The sequence below is a fragment of the Corylus avellana genome, chromosome 7 (genome assembly GCF_965113065.1).
Source record: "Corylus avellana chromosome 7, dhCorAvel1.hap1.2, whole genome shotgun sequence".
Lineage (NCBI taxonomy): Eukaryota > Viridiplantae > Streptophyta > Magnoliopsida > Fagales > Betulaceae > Corylus > Corylus avellana.
In genome coordinates, this window is record NC_142496.1 from 2,404,418 (window position 1) to 2,424,364 (window position 19,947).

At 34.2% G+C, this 19,947-nt stretch overlaps 1 pseudogene; it reads left to right on the forward strand.

Annotated features, from left to right (window-relative positions):
- The first annotated feature begins 690 nt into the window (after positions 1–690).
- LOC132185504 (TMV resistance protein N-like) lies at positions 691–19,660 on the forward strand (annotated as a pseudogene).
- Positions 19,661–19,947: the final 287 nt, after the last annotated feature.

The following is a 19,947-nucleotide window of genomic DNA, read 5'->3' on the forward strand; positions in this document are numbered from 1 at the left end:
CAAGCAAGCACATGCACCACTCATATTTCATCTAATCTTCTATTTCTAGCTAGTAGAGATCAACGCTATACTTTATGGACTCTTTAGGGCTTTTGTTCATACCTATGTCAAAATATCTCATTCACATTTTATTTTAATTAAATATTTTATTCTACGTGGTAAGCCAACACTTATGGCGGCCACCGTAATTATTTTCTTTTTTTTTTTTCGTTTTTTTTTTTTTCTTTTTATACAAGGAACTCCTGCAAGAGCCCGTACAAACCACACCACCCACACAAGACTAGGGTGGGTGGCCCCAAAATATTGATAGCTACTATAACGATTCGAACCTTACTAGTTAGTAGTCGTGCACCACTACCAACACCTAACCTAACTTCATTGTCACCTCCGCCAAAGAAGTCTCTTCCTCTCTGTGTGTGTTTTGCTGAGATGAGTTTCATTTCGGATTTCATGGGAGGTTGGTTAAATTCCACCACCTGGCAGACCTGGGTCTTCGTCTTCGTCAACTTCGTCATCTTAACAATTGCCATCACCTCTCACCTATCACCACAACAGAGCCACAAACCAGAAAGAGCCCCAGTTACAGAGATTCTCCAACCCGATCATAACGAACCGCACCCGAACCCGGATCATCCTCCAACCCAACTCGCCCGATCTCCTTTTCTTTGGAGCTCCTCCTCTGACTCGTCCATGCCAGAAATGGGTTCTGCAACTTCGTCCACGACCTTCCATGGAGCTGCGTCGTTTTCGGTATTCTTGAGCTTCAGACGCGAAAGTACTTGCAACAACTTTATCGCTCATCTATGCGAAGCTTTGGATCGGGAGGGAATCAATACCTACATAGATAACTACCCCAGAAGAGGAGATACAATTTCACCGGCACTTCTCAAGAATATTGAAAAGTCAAAGATTTCGGTCATTATATTCTCTCAAAATTATGCATCATCTTCATGGTGTTTAGATGAACTTAGGATAATACTTGAGTGTAGGAAAATGAAGGGACAAATCGTTCTTCCAGTGTTTTACGATGTAGATCCGTCGGAAATGCAACATCAAAGCAAGAGTGTTGGAGAAGCATTCACTGAACTTCAAGAAAAGTTCAAGGATGATGAAATGAAGGTACATGGGTGGAAGACAACCCTAACAGAACTGGCCAACTTGTCGGGGTGGTATTTAGGGAACGGGTATTTCTTCCTGCTCTTTTTTCTGATTTAGTTAAAACTTTCATTTTCTTTAATATTATATTTTGAAAATTAGTCATTTTTACATCAAATATTTGTTTACTTATATAAAAAAAGAAAAAAACACAAAAAAATCAGTATTTTTTAACACTATATTTTTCCAAATTTTGTTGAAGTTTACTTTTTAAGGAAGGTTTCTGTAAATCTCTCTTGAATGTCAAAAAAAAAAAAAAAATCATTGAATTCTAGGGGATTTCTGATATGTATGGTTTTTAGTATCAACTGGTTTTAGAGCAAAATGCAAAAGATACTCTTGATAAGTTTCAACAAGGCGAAACCGCATTTGGGAATGAAACCAAAGAAATATTAGTCTAATAAGGCTAATATAAGACTACGAAAAATATTAGTCTAATAAGGGGAGGACTTGTAGTGAATAGGAGGATTGAGAATTAAGAAGGGAAGGAAAGATTATCCCTTACATCATAATTCATAGCCAACCATTATCAATATTGGTTATGGAGAAAAAAGAGCAAAAAGAATATAATTGTAACTAGATTAATTATATTCCTATTCTTTTAATGTGAAAGTAACTAGTAGATGTTTTCTTATCTTTTGTATTGGTAGGAATGAAGCTGAATTTATTCACAAAATCATTGAACGGGTGAATTTGATGTTAGAAGAAAAGGCATACCTCCATGTTGCCAAGTATCCAATTGGAATAGAGTCTCATGTACAAGAGTTGAAGTTGCTTTTAAATATTGAGAACAATGACAATATGATGCAGCACAATACATGCATGGTAGGGATCTTTGGAGCTGGTGGAATTGGTAAGACAACTATTGCTAAAGCCATCTACAACTCGATTGCTTCTCAATTTGAAGGCAGTTGTTTTCTTCAAGACATTAGAGAAACTTTTGGACGAAAGGACGGTCTGATCTATTTGCAAAATAAACTTCTTTATCATATCCTGGGAGATTCAAGTCTAATGGTTGACAATGTTGATCAAGGAATTACTTTAATAAAGCAGAGAGTTTGCAATTTAAGGGTACTTCTAGTACTTGATGATTTGAATCAATTAGTCCAATTAGAAAAGCTAGTTGGAAAATGTGATTGGTTTGGTTTAGGAAGTAGAATCATCATAACAACGAGAAATAAACATTTACTTACTGTACATGGAGTTGATTCAGCATACGAAGTGAATGAGTTGGATGACAATGAAGCTTTTCAACTCTTTAGCTGGCATGCTTTCAATAGAGACAAACCTGATAATGATTTTGTGGAAGTCACAGAAGATGTAGTACGTTATTGTGGAGGATTGCCACTAGCTTTAACAGTGTTAGGCACAGTTCTACATGGTAAAGATATACTTGATTGGAAAAGTCAATTGGATAAGTACAAAAGAATTCCTAACGTTGATATTCAACACAGGCTTAGAATTAGTTATGATGGATTGGATGAAAATGCGAAGAAGATTTTCCTTCACATTGCTTGTTTCTTCAATGGAGAGAATGTAGAATATGTCACAAAAATACTAGATGGTTGTGGTTTTCGATCACATAGTGGCATCGAAGAGCTAAATGATAAGTGTCTCATAACTCAGGCATGCGGATCATTGGTAATGCATACCTTGGTGCAAGAAATGGGTAGAGAAATTGTTCGACAAGAGTCACCAAATGAACTTGGCAAGCGTAGTAGATTGTGGTTTCATGAAGATCTTCGTTGTATCTTGGAAGAAAATACGGTAAGAATTATGTTAAAAATCCCTTTTTATTTTACATTCGATTCTTTTTCATGACTTAAAGCTACAAGAAAATGCTAAACTTTTTTTTTTTCTCATAAAAAAGGCTGAAAAGCTACATGCAAATTTATGTATGTGGATACATATATATTAGATGAAAGAATTGAATAAGTAGAATGAACTTAACTTCATAGGAAAAATGAGGCATCGATTCTCATGACGTCGTCTCTGGGCGGCGCTCCTGGTGATTGTACACCAAACACAAACACGCATGTATGTTAGTCGAAGGGTAGTTGGAAGAAAAGAATTACGGGTTGGTAATATTTTTTTTCGTGGTTTCTATAAAGAATAAAATTTGCATTCACAATCTTCCAATAAAATAATTAATTAGATGTACACTCGATCTTTACTTTTGTGCATGTGCAGTACGTACGTTTGTTACATAGTTTTGTATCATTGACTTTTTTCTCTTTACTTTCTACATGCGTTTGACATTATTCCTTATATCATGTTCACCACAAAAAACTAAAAATTTAGTAACCAACTATTAGTGACGTGTAATTCATGTTGACACGTCACTAAAATTTAGTGACGTGCCGTTAGTGACGTGTGCGTCAGGTCAAAAATAAGGCTGTCACTATTGGACATTTTAATAACGTGTTAATTTTTGACAAGTCACTCTTTGGTAATGTGTCAAAGACGGCACGTCACGAAAATTTTGATGACGTGCCAAATTTGCCACATCACCAATTTGGTGACATGTTAATATTGGCACGTCACCAAATTGGTGACATGTTGAGCCACGTCACCGATTTTGGTGACGTGCCAATATTTAAAAACATCACTAATATTTTTTCAAAATAATTTTGTAAGAATTAAGATAATAGAACAGCATTAAGAATAGGAAACACACTGAAGGACATAGAACCTAGTTCATGAAGGGAAACAAAAAGGAGAAGAAGCAAATGAAGATTTTGTAAGATGCAGGGCAATTAACCTCTTGTATTACCCTAATTAGAAGCATTTCCATTGTTCGGTAAATTAAAAAACAAGAAAAGAAAGTAGCAAGTATATCATTGTTATTACAAAGAGTCCAACTCATTAATACGCAAATAAGAATCTTGGTATTAAAATTATTATATCCTTAATCCAGACAATGATTCTAAATATTTTTTCCGCAACAATCAAAAAATTACTGCAACAGACACCACACTGGAAACACAAGAAAGAAAGAAAGTAAACAAACATAACAAACAAACACACTATGCAAAAGTATTCATGTCGGGAGCACATTTTTAACAAAACCTTCACATTTTGTAGATAATACTAAGATTTAGGCTCAATACAAGTCAATTTAATTGCTTGCCAATCAGTTGTTGAGGAAAAAGAAACTAATTCCATCTAGAATGATATAGGAATTTATCATGAAAAGCCCCATCCATCAAGCAAAATCTAGTAAGATAATTAAGCATGGAGATGGTTCAGCATAGGCTGATTCACACGAGAGAGAGAGAGAGAGAGAGAGAGAGAGGGCACTTTGATATTTCTTCAATAGCCTTCATAACTTCTGTAGAACTTGTTTCCAGCACTTGGCCTCCAAAAATGATCTCTCATCTCATCTATAATAGTATGCATCTGCACCAAACAGAGGACAATAAAAAATTTGAACCAGTGGAGATTTTGCACGTTTTCAACAAGATATCAAAATCTCCAAAATCTCCAAAATCCCATTCAAGAACCCTAATTTTCGTACCCAACAAAATTCCCACAATCAACATGATTCCAAGCTTCCAATCCCATGGATAGAACGAATCCCTCTAGATTTCTTCTTCTTCTTCTTCTTTTTTCTTCTTCTTCTTCTTCTTCTTCTTGTGTGCAGCGTGCGTGCGCGTAGAGAAGAAAGGAGAAGATGAAAGAGAAGGGGGAGAAGCGTGTGAGATGAGGGAAGGGAGAAAGAAGAAATAAAAAGGGGTAAAAATTTCTACGTTTTCAAAGGGTAGCTCAATCGGCTGGGAACCATGAAACAGAGGTCACTAGTTCGAATTTTTCTCCCAAATTTTCCTCCCCTTGTGCATATATATATATATATATATATATATATATATATAAAAAGTGTTGTGTTTTGAGATGTGTTATGTGCTTTTAAGTTGTTTGTTAATATATTTCTAGAGAACAAACAATGTTGAGGGCATACTTGAAGCAGACTTGATAGACTTGAGTTCTAAAGCCTTCAGGGAGATGAAAATGCTCAGATTGTTTATGCACTCTTTTCTAAAGAGATTAATTTTCTCCCTAATAAGACAAAAAATTTAACAAACATGGCCATAGTTCTTGCTAGTGTATGTTATGATTTTGCTGGTACACTTAGTTTTACATTGTTTTGATAGGGAACAAACAATGTTGAGGGCATACTGATAGATTTGCCTGAAGCAGACTTGATAGACTTGAGTTCTAAAGCCTTCATGGAGATGAAAATGCTCAGATTGTTTATATGCCGCAATGCACGCTTTTCTGAAGAGATTAATTTTCTCCCTAATGAGTTGAGATTACTTTATTGGCCTGAATATCCTGGAGAATCTTTGCCATCAAATTTTGGTGGGAGGAAGCTTGCTATTTTAAGAATGCCTCATGGTCACCTCAAGGGATTGGAAGGAGTTGAGGTACATTTATTGTTTTTTAATATTTCTTTGTTTAAATTATATTGTAAACTTCTTTCTGAACTAATTTATTTCCTCTTTTTCTTGACAGAATTTCCAAAATTTGACAATGATGAATTTCACAAATTGTGAATTCCTAAAAAAAGTTCCTGATGTTTCAAGGATCTCAAATTTAGAGACATTGATTCTTGATGGTTGTATACGTTTAGTTGAGGTTCATCATTCTGTTGGATTCCTTGATAAGCTCGTCCATTTGAGTCTTGAAAACTGCTATAGGCTTAGGAGTTTTCCGAGAAGCCTCAAGTTAAGGTCTCTAGAATCTCTTGTCCTTTGTGGTTGCTCAAGACTTAAGAACTTTCCTAAAATTGAGTAAAATTGAGTGTCAAATGGAATGTTTAGAGTATATTGACTTTCAACATACTGGTATAGAGAAACTGCCTTCATCCATTCGGTATCTCGTTGGGATTAAAAAATTATATCTAGCTGGTTGCACAAACCTTATGAATCTTCCAAATAGCATTTATCAATTGAAATATTTAGAAAGTCTCAATCTCATGGGTTGTACTGGTATAAAAACACTGCCTTCATCCATTGGGCACCTTGTTAGGGTTAAAACATTAGATCTAAGCGGTTGCACAAACCTCATGAATCTCCCAAATAGCATTTATCAGTTGCAACAGTTAGAGCAACTCAATCTCAAGGGTTGTTCAAAAGTTGTTAAGTTTCTACACAAGAGACAATCCATGCCCTCTATTGCATCGATAGAGGAATCTGAAATTTCGTATGGGGCAAAAGTAGTCCAATTATTCCACGGTCCTAATGATGGTTGTTCCTCAACATTATTTCCAAAACTTCTACGGTTGGATCTTAGCAATTGTGCCCTATCAGAATCAAATTTCTTTAGTACATTTGATTGTGGCTCTAGGTTGAGTCGTTTAGATCTATCAGGGAGTGATATTGTTACCCTTCCTTTATGCATCAAAAGATTTTTTGGATTGAAGTTCCTTTATTTGAATGAGTGCAAGCAACTTCAAAAAATTCTAGGACTTCCACCAAATGTAGTAGAAGTGTGTGCTTGGGGGTGTGTGTCATTGGCAATACTCTTAGAAGAACCTAGAAAATCTGTTGTAACAGAATCAGAAGATTGCCCTATGAGTCTGGAATATCTAGATCTATCAAGTAGCGCTATTGTTAGCCTTCCTACATGGTTCAATAAATTTGTTGGATTGGGGAACCTTACCTTGGAAGATTGCAAGCAACTTCAAGAAATTTTAGAACTTCCACAAAATATAAGAGCGGTGTATGCGCGTGGATGCACGTCATTGGAAAGATTTCAATTGAATATATACCCAAGGCTTGGATGGATTGACTTGTCCAATTGTCATAAATTGCGTGAAAATATGGGGAATGATCTGCAAACTCGTTTATTGAGTGAGGTACGTACCTCTCTTTCACATATATACTTATTAGTGTGTGCCTTGATTTGTAGGTCTTATTCCTGAAAATCTGTCGTATCTATGTAACAGGGACATCCTGCGGACCATAAATTTGTCTATATGTTTCCAGGAAATAAGATTCCAAATTGGTTCATCTATCGTAAAGAGGTTTTAAATAGTAATTCATGTGAAATAGATATTGATGAGCCTGCACATTTGGATGGGGAGATCACAAGAATTGCTTTCTCTACTGTTATTGGAACAAAAGCAGATATCTCTAATGTACAAGATGAAACATCAGAGGGTGGGGAAGATGAAGATGAAGATACTTTCGCAATTGTCTTTGAAGTTATCAGTGATGGTGTAAAAATCTATTCTTTCGTGGAGGATGACATCCATGGTCATTTTCATTCAGATCATGTATGGTTACATTACAATGTTCCAGAATCTTTTAAGCTAAAGGGGGATAATCTTCAAGTAAAGTTTAAGCTAAGGTCAATGTCACTGTACTTTAAAAGTTGCGGATTCCATTTGGTACGGAGGTATAAAGAGAAGCAGTAGATTTACTGGATGGTGTTCAATTTCTAAAATACACCATGATGATGATGACGACAACTTGGAATCCAATTACTACCTACAACAAAAGAGGCATCTTCCACCATGGGCATTGTGGATCAAATCTTCATGGTTTGGAGACGATGGTGTCATTTTTGGGATCTGTTGGGTACAATTGACAAATGGGGTTCTGTATGCGAATGCCCGGTTTCATATTCAGAATTTGACCATGAGCGAGTTTGTGCGGGACAGTCAAACTATTTGGGACAGAGTCACTGCCTTGGGTTATAATAAAGTAAGTGTTTTTCCATACTTATCAAAAAAAAAAAATAATGTAAATGATTTATTTATTAGACTTCTGCTTTGAAATTAAAGCGTGGTTTACAAGTGAATTTTGGGTTCAAGGGAGGGGGAGATCTAAAAGTAGCCAAAGGACTCAACCAAAAATAGAAGAAAGATTAAAACTAAATGAGAAGATATACTTCTTATTTATGAAATAATACAGCAATAGAAAAGATTTGAGTTGGACCACACTTGTACAAGATAGGAGAAAATTAATAACGGTAGATTCTAGAAAATACATTTTAAAATTTAACAATTTTAACCCCTTGAAATTACTATTACTTTATTTTTAGGGTCTTGTTCGTGCTTTTTCAGTTTTTGGCTTTATGATTTTTGTGACATAAATTCATCAGCAATAAGAAACAATACTTGAGGACCTGTTAGGCATATTGCATGATTTTATTTTGCTTTGGGGTTTGCCAGATTAGCAAAATCTGGTAGGCAAGTAACATAATGCAACTTCCACTTCAGATGTCATGTTAGTGGTTTACTCTCTCTAACCTCTCTTTATATATAATTCTTTTTTGTAAAGTTTTAAGGTCAAATTGTTCTAGCGTTTATAATTGAATTGTTTCGGAAGCAACTGACTTGAGATTCTCAATTAAATGTTTGGCAACTTCACATCCTATAAGAATAGTTTCTATCTATCCTGTAGATAAGACTCAAAATACAATTGTTAGTGTGTGCATCTTAATCTTCTGTTTTATTTGTTCAATTATTATGCTAAGACTCTTCTTAATCATGACCATGCTCTTTTCTAAGATTGGAATTGATCCGATTTAAAGATCTGGTCATTCATCTAATTTTCCTTAATGAGTTCTTGGATGAATGACCAGAAACTAATTCCATAATCATTTACATTTGTTATAAGGACAAAAATTAAATTTATTCTAAATTAGTAAACTGCTATTAATGAGATTAAGAATTTAATTTACCTTTTAAATATTTATAAACACTTGGCACTATTTTACATGAGTTGGAGAATGTTTCCTCCATACCGGTTTGGAAAAAATTTCTATCCTGGTTTTATAAAAAGCACAAATTTTTTTTTTTTTTTTGGTTTTTAATCAAAAATAGTTACTTCTTATTAGAAAATCACATAACTAGGGCAGATTGCTCTAGTAATAACATGTCATGAATACAAGCAAGAGGCATATCATGCCAGGTTTCAGTAATACAATTCATCAAAGCAAACTTTGGCTAGATCGTGAGCCACGTTGTTGCCTTCACGTTTCACAAAGGTAAGCTGCTAGTGAACAAACAAAATGAAAAGACTTTTTATCATTTTGTTGTGTATAAAAAGCACAATTACTAAGCCAAGAAAGACTTTTTTTAGTTGCTTAATTGATGGAATATAAACAAAATGAGTATTTAAGGCCATTACCTTATTCTTCTTCTTCATTTTTTTTTTTTTTCCGGTTAATCATGACTTATGCTCTGAAAATAATTTCTGTTTGTTGGGAGACTTAATTGATGGAATATGAGACTTAAAAAGTTGGTGAGACTTTACTCTTTAGTAAGCAATGGTGTCCTTAACTTTCCATCACTAGCTACATATTATCCCTATAATTCTTTTTAAATTTGAGATCCTTAAATTCATAAATTTCAGTCGTTCATATCATTTAAGCGTCTAAAATAAGTTATGTTTTAGAATTTAATGAGGAAGCTACTTTATTAAATTTTTCTCACTTAGTAGCTTCCTCATTAAATTCTGAAATATGATTTATTTTAGATGATTAAATAAGATAGATGACAAATTTAAGAAGAATTATAGAAAGTCTCACTTCCATATTACTACCCAACCTTACCGTACATGTTTGATGATGTTTTAAAGCACTGCATAAATGTAAGGGATATAATGGTACTCACCCAAAAAAAAAAAAAAAAAAAAAGATGAAAGTAGTAGTGGGATACTTTTGTTTGGTGAGTTAGGGGGTTGGAAGGGGATACAGTTGTATTAGCTTGGGTCTATAAAAGGGAGGCCCAATGGGTAGAAGAGATTATTGAAGAAATTAGTGAGAAATTGTTTTGTTTTCTTTGGAGGCCCAAGGCATCTCGAATACGCGGAATAGCCTTATTCTTTGATTCTTTTATTTGACTCATAATTTTAATTATGGATAAATGCAAAATTGGTCCATGTGGTTGGTCTAATCTACAAATTACTCCTTGTAGTTTAAAAAATAATTTATAGATCCCTAGGATAGGCCAAAATAATATTTTACTCCATGAATTCATTTTTCGTTGAATGACTTAACGAAAACCGTTACATTGCCACATCACACCTAATAAAAATAAGACAAGTGTTCTTTTTTATTTATGCTTTTAAAAAATGACAAATAAGCTATTTCACGTCATTTTGAGGCTCCAACACACACTTCACGTCAAATTAAATAAACATGATCCCTCTATACCCCCTGTGCCACCATCGTCTTCATCTTCTCCAACGATTCTTGCCGTCATCTTTATCTTCCGATGGGTGTGATCTTCGATCTGTGAGTTACTTTGAGATTTTTGGGCATCTGCATTTTTGGGTAGTCTTTTTATAGAAATTCAAATTTGTTTTTGGGCATTGAAGCATCTTCAAAAATTGTTTCCAGGCATCGAAAACAATCTATTCCTCTCTCTCTTTGTCGTTTTTTTTTTGGAAGATGAAGACGACGGCGGCAAGAATTGGTAGAGAAGACGAAGACGACGGCATGAAGACGAAGATGAATACGACGGCAAGAATCGTTGGGGAAGATGAAGATGACGACAAGAATCGTAGGCGAAGATGAAGAAGACGGCGGCACAGGGATATAGAGGGATTATGTTGATTTAATTTGACATAGAGTGTGTTGGAGTTTCAACATGACGTGGAATAACTTATTTGTCATTTTTTAAAAACATAAATAAAAAAGAACACGTGTCTTATTTTTATTAGGTGTGATGTGGCAATGTAACGGTTTCCGTTAAGTCATTTAACGGAAAATGAGTTCAGGGAGTAAAATGTTATTTTGGCTTACCCTAAGGACTTATAAATTATTTTTTAAACCACAGGGAGTGATTTATAAATTAGGCCAACGATATAGACCAATTTTGCATTTATCCCTTCTTATTATAATCCAATCCCCATTTACCATCCAATCTTTCATTTACGGCCATTATTTCTATTACAATTCCATCAACAATTCCATATACATATCCATATAAATGAGGAACAAGAAAAATCCATGGAATGCGAAACCAGATCTTCTCCCAGTTCAAATGAATTGGATAATATCCAGTTAGTTATATTAGAATAGTATTTTTGTCTTTTACCTTTTAATGAGACAAAAATATCATTCTAATATAACTAAACTGGAGATGATCCTAAAGCATAAAATGCTCTGGGACATTGGTGTCTAGACCCATCAAATCGCCATATTGTAGTTTCTAAAATATGAAAGAAAAAGAAAGAGGCCGGTGTGATCTTACTTATCAAAAAGGAAAAGAAAGAAGTATGATCATTATTTTTTTATTTTTTTATTTTTAGCATTAGATTTGCTCACTCGTGCATAGCTAGAGAGAGACACTCTGCTATGAAATAAAAAAAACTTGGTGACTATGTGAAATGTACATGCCTTTTCTTAATTACAAGACAAAGTTGTACAAAGTTTTTGTCAAAACTGTAATATGTCCATTTACATGTAAAATGCACGTGCATTTTTAAAAAACATGATAGAATTTTTAATGAATTTTTTTTTCAACTTTGCTTTTTCTATTAAAAATGTATGTGTATTTCACATGCGAAATTGTAAATATATATGACATTTTTATAGACTTGGTTGAAAAAAGTTCTTTTAACCTAATTTCGGAGTCCTGTAGTGCCTATTGCAATTTTTGCAACCAAACTTATTGTTAATGCCCACTTAACATGTAAAGGAAAACATGAAATTATTGAAAGCAAATATTGACAGGAGTTTTTGAATTACGTGCTTTTTCACTCCTTTTTAAAACAACCACTATCCGGTAAACAAATAAATAAATAAAAACCAATTCCCAACTCCTCAGCTCCACCACTGCTCGTTCCTCAGGCCCCAGGTTGACACCACATCCTTTGGTCTCCCTTCCACTTAAAAGGAACCAGAATAGTCGGCATTAGTCTTTGTCAAAATTACTCCTTCATCACCACAGGCTTGTTACGGTTGTATATATTCCACAAGGTAGTTTTTTTCAGTTGATGCATTTTCTCAGCCCAAACCTTGGTTAACACATAAATGCCCCTTCAAATCCAATCTCCCGTATCTCTACGGCAACCAGGGCCCAACACAGGCAAAACCCACAAAAGGAAATAATAAGAAAAAAAAAGGAAAAAAAAGAGAGAAGGGATTGGATTCCTGAAGTGCTCTCAAGAACTTAACTCGTCACAACTTCCTCAAGATAAGAAGTCTTTATCTGATCAATTGGCACAAACCTCTCTTTTCTATCTACTTCACACTGACCGATTGTATAAAAAATCAGGTTAAACACTTTATTAGCATTTGGGTTTGCAGTTTTTTATTTTTTCCTACCTAGAGTTCAAAAACGGTCATAAATGATACCTAACTTACGGGAAAATACCAACTTAGTACTTATGTTAGGTTTCATTAGTTCAAACTAATGGAATTCCGCCACGCGTCCTAAAAAAATAATTAAAAATAATAAAATTAAATAAAAAATTAAACCTAAAAAAAAAAAAAAAAAAAATTCATGGGGTAGCTCGATCACTCCCAGACGTGAAGCCACCCCATTTTTGGTCATTGGAGGTAGCCGAACCAACCACCCCCCAGCGCCTTGGGGGTGGTTCGGCCACCCCTAATGACCAAAATGGGGGTGGCTGGCCACCCCATGAATTTTTCAATTTTTTTTTTATAATTATTTATTATTTTTAATTTTTAAGACACGTGACATTTTTATATGATGACACATGTAACGAAACTTAACGGAGGTATTAAGTTGATCTTTTCCTGTAAGTCATGTACCATTTATGATCCTTTTTGAAGCCTAGGTGGAAAAAATAAGAAAATGTAAACCATATATTAAAAATTATTTAACCTTAAAAACCAGGAGAACTTACCCAGATATCAACTCATCACAAATTGAACCATACAAATAAGTGAAATAACGAAACCCCAATAAATCAAATGAATAATTACATAAGCCCGTACACAACATCACATAAGTTTATAAGTAATTTGGCAAAATAGTATCAAATCAACCTCATAACACAATGTGATATTTGGACACCGGCCCCTTACTATGTCGTAAAAGATTGAATGAAGAAGATTGCGATACCATGAAAGTTAAGTCTCATATATGGATGGATGGATTGTGATGGTATTAAATGGGCACCAATACCCTTCAAAATGCACTAAATAGAGGAAATTGAGGGATTTTGAAATGGAAAGGGTCATATTCCCTATTACATGGGCACCAAGTCAAGTCTCGCATTAAGATTGGAGTTAATGATTATAAAGAATAATAAAAATTTCTTACAAATTGGGTTATTGAAATTATGTTGGTTAGTAACAGTAGTTTAGTAACGTGTCACTAGGGTTAACATGTTACTAAAATTTAGTAACGTGTATATAGTAACGTGTCTGGCGTGTTACGAATTTGATTGTTGCTTAAATCCAGTTTAGTAACGTGTCAGTTTTGACACGTTACTATTTCGTACATAAAATTTTTTTTTTTATAAAAAAAAATTATTTTCTCCAAAATTTGTTTATTTGTACACCTGATTGTCAACATACATCATCAGTTGCTATCAACATACATCCATTTCTCAAGTCATATCACATTGTCCACAACATATACCCATTTCATGTCCACAAAAATTGATATATCTACGTCAGTGTCCACAAATAATTATAACTATATACATATACATTAACAAAACCTTAAACATACAACTTAAGTGATTCTCGAGTACATTACGTACAAACACTACGACAAAAAATTTGGTAAACACCATCATAACGTCATTGTCCACAACATATATCCCAACAATATCCACAACATATATCCCAACATTGTCCACAACATATATCCATTTCATGTCCACAAAAATTGATATATATACGCCATTGTCCACAAATAATTATAACTATATACATATACATTAACAAAACCTTAAACATACAACTTAAGTGATTCTCGAGTACATTACATACAAACACCCCAACAAAAAATCTGGTGAACACCATCATAACGGGTCAACTTCTCCGCACTCACTGCAAATGATTACACAACAATTAGTCAGCAAACAAACACTCGAACAATCAATCAGGAATCATCAAGTCCTAAGCGAGTGTATTTTGATAAAAAAAAGAATGGGATCAAACTCATATATTTGGGTAAAATAATACCATTTATTAATTTGCTTTTATTTTTTCTATTTTTTTAAAAAAGTATTTTGATAAAAAAAAATAAAGGGAAAAATAATTTTAAACATTTCGTGAGTGTACGGCTATATGTTTGGAATGTTCAATTTTTAGTTTCATGTAATTATAACAATTTTGAGTCAGATTTAGGGTTTATAATATTCAAAATTTAGAGATTTTTAGTGTTGTATGAAATTTAGGTGTTATCTTTAGCTAAAAGTACCATGCATTTTGGTATGATTATTGTAAATAAAGACATAAATATTTGAATAAGGCTATTCCTGAAGGTTTTCTCAATTCCATAAAGCTTCACTAAACCAAACTTGTATTATATAATAAGCATAGAAGAAAAAGAAGCGACATGAATTCTATTTCGAGACAAGCCAATTAAATTCACAGCAAGCTCAACTGTTCAAAGCTTTTGGCCTATGCAAATAAAATTGCCTTATCTCCCCCCCTCCACACACACCCCCCCCCCCCCCCCCCCCACAAAAAAAAAAAGCCTTCCCAAAAATTCAACAACATATCTGAAGATTCTGACCCAACTTATGCCATCAGAACTTCATAGCTCATGATTTGTCTCATTACCACTTCCTCAGGAGAATACTTCCTTACTTTCGCATTTTGCAACTCCAATTTGCCTTCTATCCAAGTTCATTAAATTTCTATGATTGTGAATACAAGATGATTTGCTTAATCAACATTGTAATCTAAATTTAATATTGAGTTCTGCACATTATTCAGTTTCATGTCCTACAGGACCATGGAGTTTTGTGATGTTGAAATATAATATAGAAAGCAAAAATTCATTTAAAGGCTTTTCGGCATTAAAAAGCTTCAATAACCACATCGAATCTTAGAAAGAAAAAAACATGCAAAAAGGCTAGACATGAGAGTCCCAAGCCACTAAAGAATATGTAGAAATAGCATCGGTAGCTACAAGAAGATTTAGTTGTAGGGAACTGCATCTCAAAGATTAAGGTTCCTAGCTCTGTTTGAGAATTGCACACATGCCAATAATATTTATTAGAATTTAATGTAATAATGGCAAAATGTCTAACCATTGGCAAAATTAACAAATAATATGTCATTCAAACAATAATATCAAGAAATCAAACAAAAGCCTAAAAATTAACAAATAATATGTCATTCAAACAATAATATCAGGAAATCAAACAAAAGCTAAACAAATTTGAGAAATTAAAATGGGTTTTTTTTCACTCCTATATCAAATTTCTCAAACATCAAATTTGAGAAATTTGAGTATATACCTACAGTATAGTATTGGAGAGGGAGAGAGTGTCGGAGAGTCACCTGCGTTCGACGCCGCCGGAGTGACAGAGGCCGCCGGGAGGGAGACAACGCCGGCCAACGTAGAAGAGAGGAAACGAGCGGGGGAGAGAGGAGGTAGGGCGCACGCGTGGGAGGAGCTAGAAGCAGAAATGCAGCAACGCCAGAGAGTGAGAAATGCCGGAGGAGAACCAAACGGCCGGAGGAGGAAGAGAGAAAAATCACTGTTTGGGAGGGGATATATGGTGCTGGCGCGCTGGACTGGAGGGAAAGAAAAGGAAGAAGAAAAAGAAGAGGGAAAAAAGAAGAGAAATTGGGGAAAAGTCGTGCAGTGATGTACTGAAGGAAAAAAATTTTAAGCAACTTAGTAACGTGCCACTTTTTTATTTTGAATTTTTATATATATATATATATATATATATATATATATATATATATATATATAGTGTCAAAAAATGCATATTGTGTCGAAAAATATATATATATAGTGTCGGAAAAACGCTTATTGAACTAGGATTTTATTCTGTAAAAAATTGTGTCGGAAAAACTTCTTCCATCTGGATGTATAAAATTGTCATATACAGAGACTAAAACTATATTGTTTCGACTTGAGAGAACGAACTTAAATAAATACATGATCACATAGAAATATATAAATTGTCTTTTACATATTATAAGAAGAATTTTAAAACTTTTGGGGCCCCCCAATGGTATATGTGAGTCCGCCCATGGTCATATAATTATGCTAACCCATTACTCGCTGAAATAGGTTACCAATTTTTAAATAATGTTTTTCTTGATTTTATGTATTTTTCCCTACATTTTTTATAGGGGTATTTTTATCATTTTAGTTCAAACCTTGCAAACTTTTTTTGTAGTTTGAGTAGATATTAATGCAATATTTAATTTGAGAGATATTAAAAAGTGAGTGTTAGCTAGTTTCAAGATTTATTTTTTTTTCTTTCAAATTTTTAAATAAATTGACAACATGCATATACTAAAATGATTTATTTAGTTTTCATAATAATTTTGTTATATTTTATAATAACATATACTAAAGTAGCTACGAAGAGATCCAATTGTTGCTCAAGTACAAATTAAATTATTCATATTACTGCACTAGTATTTATATAAAGCTTTCCATTTGATATATTTATCATATTGTAATGATAATTAAACTATTCAATGTTATTAAAAAATAACATTGTGATTTTTATAAATAATATTCTAGACTATATACAGAGTTGCTAGTATTTTTCTAAATACAAATATATATTTTTAAAATAACCAATATGTAACTAAATAATATTAATGGAATTAATTAATTTGACAAAAAATTAGTAACGTGCCAAAATGACACGTTACAAATTTGTAATGTGTCATTTTGGCACGTTACTAATTTGTAATGTTCAATTTGTAACGTGTGGAATTTCACACGTTACTAAAATAATTAGTAACGTGTCACACTTTGACACGTTACTAATTTGTAACGTGCTAAAAAGTAATGAATAGTTAACACGTTACTGATCAACATAATTTTTGTAGTGAAAGTCCTACAACCCAACTTCTAAAAAATGGCATGCACTACAAAAAATGCCCCATTTAGTGGTGCATGAATAGTGACACTTGGCAAAATATAAAAAACAAAAAAACAAGAACAAAAACATAGGGTCGAGATTAATAAATAAAGATATTTACTGTTGAAACATCAATAATTAAAGGTTGTTTTCTTCAAACAATACCTAATCAACAGGAACACCACTATTCAAATGCCACTTTTCTTTTTATATATATATACTCAAAAAAAAAAAAAAAAAAAAAAAAAATTAGAGGGGTAGCCACCCCTTGGGGGAGGGGGGCTCGAAAGGCCACCCTAGGGAGATCTAGAGTACCCCCACCTCACGGGTGGCCAAAGAGCCACCTCAGAGGTGGTTGGCACCACCCCGGCCACTCCCGGAAACCTCTAGGGGTGTTGCTGGTTGGCAGCCACCCCTATATATATATATATATATATATATATATATATATATAAAATAATAATAATAATAATAATTTTTAATTGTGTATGGTTGAGAGAGGAAGAAATTTTGATGTTTTTAGGTGTGTGTAGTTGTTATAAGCACATTTTGGCACCAATTTTTTCAAAAAGTATTTATTGTTATTTGAACAATAACACTATTCAAACAACACATTTTGGCATGTGAATAATATCATTTGAACAATGTTACTATTTATTATTATTATTTTGAACAGTATTACTATTCACACATTAGAACATGTGGATACTGTGGTTTGAACAATAACATTATTCAAATGTCACTACTATGTGAATAGTATCGTTTGAACAATAAAATGATGCATTTTAGTGACGTCCCCCTCCCAAACGTCACTAATTAAGCCTTTTTTTTTTTCTTTTTTTTTTTTTTTTTTGTAGTGACGTTTCCTTACTACATGCTTCCTTAACTAGTGATTTTAAAGTTAGAGCATCTCTAGCAAGTTTTTTAAACTAACTTTTAAGTTAAATTTAGTAATTTTCGTATTCCCACAGCCCTTTTAAAATAGCAATTTTCTTAAAATTTGCTAAAGTAAACTTTCATATCCCTACTATCCGGTTAGTGTAATGAACACTTTTGCAACCTAATAGATATTTGCCACATAAGCTAAAGTCATCCTAAAACCATCCTATAGAATAGGATTGAAAACATTGGAACCAACCTGCTTTTTGCACTTGGAGCATCTCTAGCAGTGTAGATAAAAGGGAGATATTAGTTATATTTAGCCATTTTTGCCATTTTTTTTGCTCTAGCAGAATAGCTTTATATTAGTTATTATACTTTAACTGCTACAGTGAATAGCTTTATATTGCAATTCACTGTAGCACACTAGATTGTTGAATATAATATTATTTTCACATTATTTTCTCTTTCTTCTCTCTCTCCCTCAATGTTTCTCTCTCTTCTCTCTTCTCTCAACGTTTCTCTCTCTTCTCTCTTCATGAATTTATGATACAAATTAAAGTCTTTTGAATCACAAAAAACTCCAAAAAAAAAATTGAATAGCAAAGCGAAAGTGAGAGAGAGAGAGCTAATTGCAGAGCTGGCCATGAGGGTTTGGGTTAAGAGGAAATAACTGGTCATGGAAGGTTTGGGTTTGGGTTTGGGTTGAGAGGGAAGAGACAAAGAGAGAGAGAGAGCTAATTGCACAGTAAGCCATGGGAGGTTTGGGTTGAGAGAGTATAACTTGTCATGAGAGGTTTGGGCTTGGGTTGAGAGGGAAGAGTGAGAAAGAGAAAAGTGAAAAAAAAAATAATAATAATAAAGAAAGATTAAAAAAATATATTTAAAAAAATAGAGAATAAAATAAAAAATTTGTTGAAAATAAATAGTTAAAATATAAAATTGTGCTTTTTTTACAAAGTATAATACTGCCGGAATGCTCTTTACCCAAAAATAAAAAATAAAAAAAATCCCAGTACATCTAAGGACAACAACTCCACACTAGGACCCACCTCCTCTTCCGGTTCAAACAATTGAGGCAAAACATCATCAAATCCGGCAGAATCAAATTGTGGGTCAAGCAGAGTTTGGAGAATTTGCTGACCTTTGAGGACTGATGGGTCACGGGCTTGCCACGGTTGGGGTCACGGGACTTGCCGATGCGGTTGAGGGTTCTGGGGATTGGGGGCTGATGGGTGTGGGGTTGTGATGAAGTGTTGGGGTTTTAGCGGGTGAAAAGGAGGTCCTGGAGAAGAGGGGTTACTGGTGGTGGCGCTGAGGGTACTGGAGGGTGGTGGCGTGGTGCTGAGTGTGGTGGTTGTTGGGGAAAACAGGTCTTGGGGGTGGTGGGTTTGGGAGTAGAAGAGGTAGATCGAGTTTTTCCGCCATTAGAGGGACGGAGGGAGAAGGGGAGAGGCTGCGACCTAGTGGCTGGGTCTGGCCGTGGGTATGCTTGGCGGAAATTCGCCGGGAAATCCTCCTGCGGGGGAGAAGTTGCCGACGGTGGATCAAATGGCCAGACTCAATGGACAAAAAATTTTCAATGGGTTTTACAATCCTGTGTATTTCAGGTCTATTCTTTGTAATGTTTTTGGCTTATGTGTGTTGTTGATTGGGGGAATGTAAAGATGGGGTTTGAAGGTACGTCCGGATATAAGTTAAACTCAAGTTTTATAAACATAGATATTGCTAACATTTTCGCTGTCATAAAAAAAAGTAGTGGCCTTTTAAATTGTTGCGGCACTACTGTGTATTCTCTCACAAGAGTCGAGACAACAAGGTTTGTTGGCTGATTGGCCTCTATTCAACGCCGTAAGGAAGTTTCCAAGAAGTTGCTCACAGGAAGGGACGGGACAGTAGACTTCTTTATTTA